General features: G+C 42.0%; 1 pseudogene; it reads left to right on the top strand.

Moving 5' to 3' along the window:
- The first annotated feature begins 543 nt into the window (after window positions 1-543).
- Window positions 544-4297, top strand: LOC141039254 (uncharacterized; annotated as a pseudogene).
- The last annotated feature ends 862 nt before the right edge of the window (window positions 4298-5159 follow it).

Raw genomic sequence — 5159 nt, 5'->3', positions numbered from 1 at the left:
GTTTTGATATCCGCCCCCGTCGGCTCTCGTCCGGTCTATGATTCGGATGTGCTATATTATCTTTTAAAACTATTTGTTTCATTTAGTGTTTCTGACAATTATGCCGACCAAATTGACATAGATGTTTTTATCTAGGAGGTATGTGAACCGGAAATTCCAATCGACCCTCTTGTCGAGAGGTTAAATTTAGTTGAAAAGTAAAACTATAATTTGAAAGAAAAATTGAAAAGAATTGAAGAAGAGAAGATGAAATTGGAGTTGCTTGTTGCCGATGTCGTCGATCTACACAAGATCTGATGGATGCAATGCACTTGAAGATTAGAAAGATTAGAAAATATGCCATTGATAAAGAGGCTTGGTTCATTATGCTGTTGGATCAAATGTTAACTTAGTTGGAATTCTGATAGCATTTGTTGTTGTATTTAAATGTTTTACATAGTTGTATGTTAGTTTCAATGTATGTTTTAGATGCTCCAGATAATTGCATGTTGTTTTATGAGAACTATGTATGAACTTTATGTATTTATTTTTGCAGTAGTAACATTTGATCACTACTGTACTTTGGTTTTAATGTGACGAACTTGTATTAATTTGGTCATTTCTCTATTCATGTTGTTCTGTAATTGTTTTTGATATACTTAATTATATAATGTAGATGAACCGGCAATGGATGTACGGTGACCGACGCACTTCCGAGAATACGAAGGATTACACTTCCTCGAAAATCCTTCACTTCCACCTGCTTAAGTCCGGTTTCATGCCCCACTATAATTGTTGGACCAAGCACAGAGAAAGAGGGGTTATGATGGAAGACAATGAAGAAGAAGAGGATGATGACAACTATCCTATGTACCCTAAGTACGGTGATACTGCAACGGGGGAAACTGAAGATCAAGAGGCACCTGATGTGCTCGCTGATGATCTTCGCCGGGTCATTGTTGATGCACAGATAGAATGCAAAAGTGAAATGGAGAAGTTGAAGTTCGATCGCATGTTAGAGGATCACAAAAAAGGTTGTACCCAAATTGCAAAGATACATGCATGCCCTATGATTGCATCCTCTATCGTGGTGAGGAGTACGAGAATTTGAATGCATGCCTGGTATGCGGTGCATTGCAGTATAAGATCAGACGAGATGACCCTAGTGATGTTGAGGGCAAGCACCCTAGGAAGAGGGTTCCTGCCAAGGTGATGTGGTATGCTCGTATAATACCACAGTTGAAACATGTGTTCAAAAAGAAAGAGCATGCCAAGTTGTTGCGATGGCCCAAAGAAGACCGTAAGAAAGACGAGATGTTGAGAGTACCCACTAATGGGTTGCAGTGGAGCAAAATCGAGAGAAAGTGGCCGGAGTTTGCAGATGACGTAAGGAACTTAAGGTTTGGTATAAGTGCAGATGGCATTAATCCTTTTAGGGAGCAGAGCAGCAATCATAGCACCTGGCCTATCACTCTTTGTATCTATAACCTTCCTCCTTGGTTGTGCATGAAGCGGAAGTTCATTATGATGCCAGTGCTCATCCAAGGCCCTAAGCAACCCGGCAACGACATTGATATGTACCTAAGGCCATTAGTTGAAGAACTTTTATAGTTGTGGGATATCAAAGGTGTACGTGTGTGGGATGAGCACAAACAACGGGAATTTGAGCTACGAGCGTTGCTGTTTGTAACCATCAATGATTGGCTTGATCTTAGTAACCTTTTAGGATAGACAAACAAGGGATACAATACACGCATGCACTGTTTAGATGAGACTGAAAGTATATATTTGGAAAAATGTAAGAAGAATGTGTACCTGGGACATCGTCGATTTCTTCCAAGCGGGCACCCCTTAAGAAAGAAAGGCAAGCATTTCAAAGGTGAGGCAGATCACCGGAAGAAGCCTGTCCCCCTACTGGTCATATATTTGATATGGTCAAGGATTTAAAAGCAATCTTTGGAAAGGGTCCTGGCGGACAATCTGTTATGAATGACGCTGACGGACAAGCACCCATGTGGAAGAAGAAATCTATATTTTGGGAGCTACCCTATTGGAAAGTCCTAGAGGTCCGCTCTGCAATCGACGTGATGCACGTGACGAAGAATCTTTACGTGAACCTTCTAGGCTTCTTGGGCGTGTATGGGAATACAAAAGATACACCGGAGGCACTGGAGGACCAGCAACGTATGAACGAAAAAGACGTCATGCATTCAAAGCAGTATCAAGGTCCTGCCAGCTACGCTATTACCAAAGCAGAGAAGGAAATCTTTTTTGAATGCCTCCTCAGTATCAAGGTCCCATCTGACTTCTCATCGAATATAAAGGGAATAATAATTATGGTAGATAAAAAAAATTCTAAAACCTAAAATCTCATGACTGCCACGTGATTATGACGCAATTGCTTCCTGTTGCATTGAGGGGGCTTCTACCAGAAAATGTTCGATTAGCCACTGCGAAGCTATGTGCATTCCTCAATGCAATTTCTCAGAAGGTAATTGATCCACAAATCCTACCAAGGTTACAGAATGATTTGGTTCAATGTCTTGTCAGTTTCAAGTTGGTGTTCCCACCATCCTTCTTCAATATTATGACGCACGTCCCAGTTCACCTAGTCGATGAGATTGCCATTCTGGGTCCTGTATTTCTACACAATACGTTCCCCTTTGAGAGGTTCATGGGAGTCTTAAAGAAATATGTTCATAACCGTGCTAGGCCAGAAGGAAGCATCTCCAAGGGCCATGAAACAGAGGAGGTTATTGAGTTTTGTGTTGACTTTATTCCTGACCTTAAGCCGATTGGTGTTCCTCAATCGCAGCATGAGGGGAGACTGAGTGGAAAAGGCACGCTAGGACCAAAAGCAATAATATGTAGGGACGGGCATTCTTGGGCGCAAGCACACTACATAGTTCTACAAAATTCTACCTTGGTGGCCCCGTATATCAATGAACACAAGAATATTGTACGCTCCCAACACCCGGGGCAGTCTGACGACTGGATTACACGTGCACACATGTCGACTTTTGGTGGTTGGTTGCAAACACATCTCATGAATAACGCCATTGTTGGAGATGAGTTTTACTTGTTGGCCAGGACACCATCTTCGACTATATTGACTTTCCATGGGTACGAGATAAATGGGAATACATTTTACACGATCGCCCAAGATAAAAAGAGCAGCAACCAAAACATCGGTGTCCGCTTTGATGCGGCAAACACCAATAGGGAAAAGGAAACATATTATGGTTACATAGTGGAGATATGGGAACTTGACTATGGACATGATTTTAAGGTCCCTTTGTTTTGGTGCAAATGGGTCAATCTGATAGGAGGCGGGGTAATGGTAGACCCGTAGTACAGAATAACAACAGTGGTTCACAACAATCTTGGGTGCACAGATGAACCATTCGTCCTAGCCAATGATGTGGCGCAGGTTTTCTATGTGAAGGACATGTCTACCAAATCAAGAAAAAGAAATGATAAGGAAGCGAATACATCATACGACGAGCCAAAGCGCCACATAGTTCTTTCAGGGAAAAGAAACATCGTGGGAGTGGAGGACAAGACAAACATGTTAGAAGATTATGAAAAGTTTGATGAAATTCCTCCCTTCAGAATGAAGACTGGCCCAAGCACCCAGTTAAATGATGAAGACTATCCACGGTTACGGTGCAATAAGCAAGGGACACACACGAAGAAAAAGTGAAGACTTTCTCTCTAGTGAGTTTCTGGACTTAGAGCTGGAAAACCCCAAGTTTTGCAAGATTCCACCCCTTATGCCGAGCCAAGTCCAGATGAGAGGAGGTCTGGTTGCTTTTTGGTGAAACTGAGGACAACATATCAGATGGTAGGTGCTACTCTTGAGCTTGTGTTGGTTTTTCCCTTGAAGAGGAAAGGATGATGCAGCAAAGTAGAGATAAGTATTTCCCTTAGTTTTGAGAATCAAGGTATCAATCCAGTAGGAGACAATGCACAAATCACCAATACCTACACAAACAATAAAACAACATGCACCCAACACGATAAAGGGGTTGTCAGTCCCTTCACGGTTACTTGCAAAAGTGAGATCTGATAGAGATAGATGAAACTAAACAAGAGATAAAGTAAATATTTTTGGGTTTTTTGGTTTATAGATCGGAAAGTAAAAGATTGCAAAATAGTAGATCGGAAACTTATATGATGGAAAATAGACCCGGGGCTTCTATCATGATAGCAAATAATATGGTGGGGGAACAAATTACTGTCGAGCAATTGATAGAAAAGCGCAAAGTTATGACGATATCTAAGGCAATGATTATGAAATATAGGCATCACGTCCGTGTCAAGTAGACCGAAACGATTCTGCATCTACTACTATTACTCCACACATCGACCAACTCCTGCCTGCATCTAGAGTATTAAGTTCATGAAGAACAGAGTAACGCATTAAGTAAAATGACATCATGTAGAGGAATTAACTCAAGCAATATGATGAAAACCCTATCTTTTTATCCTCGATGGCAGGAATACAACATGTGCCTTGCTGCCCCTACTGTCACTTGGAAAGGACACCGCAAGATTGAACCCAAAGCTAAGCACTTCACCCATTGCAAGAAAAACCAATCTAGTTGACCAAACTAAATCGATAGTTCGAAGAGAATTACAAAGATATCAAATCATGCATATAAGAATTTAGAGATGATTCAAATAATATTCATAGATAAGCTGATCATAAATCCACAATTCATTGGATCTCGACAAACACACCGCAAAAGAATATTACATCAGATAGATCTCCGAGAACATCGAGGAGAACATGGTATTGAGAATCAAAGAGATAGAAAAAGCCATCTCGCTACTAGCTATGGACCCGTAGGTCTGAGCTAAAATACTCACGCTTCATCGGAAGGGCAATAGAGTTGATGTAGAAGCCCTCCCTGATCGAATCCCCCTCCGGCAGGGTGCCGAAAAATGTCCCTAGATGGGATCTCATGTGTACGGAAGGCTGCGGTGGTGGAAAAGTCTTTTCGTGGATACTTCTGGTGGTTTGGGAATATATGTGAATATATAAGCGCAGGAATTAGGTCAGGGGAGTCACGGGGGCCCACATACAGGGGGCGCGTCTTACCCCCCTGGGCGTGCCCTCCACCCTTGTGGCCGCCTCGTGGCTCCTCTGACTTGATCTCCAAGTCCCTTGGGTGTGT

Source organism: Aegilops tauschii, chromosome 1, assembly GCF_002575655.3.
Source record: "Aegilops tauschii subsp. strangulata cultivar AL8/78 chromosome 1, Aet v6.0, whole genome shotgun sequence".
Taxonomy (NCBI): Eukaryota; Viridiplantae; Streptophyta; class Magnoliopsida; order Poales; family Poaceae; genus Aegilops; species Aegilops tauschii.
Note: the sequence above shows the minus strand (reverse complement) of the source record. Positions and strands in the feature narration are given on the sequence as shown.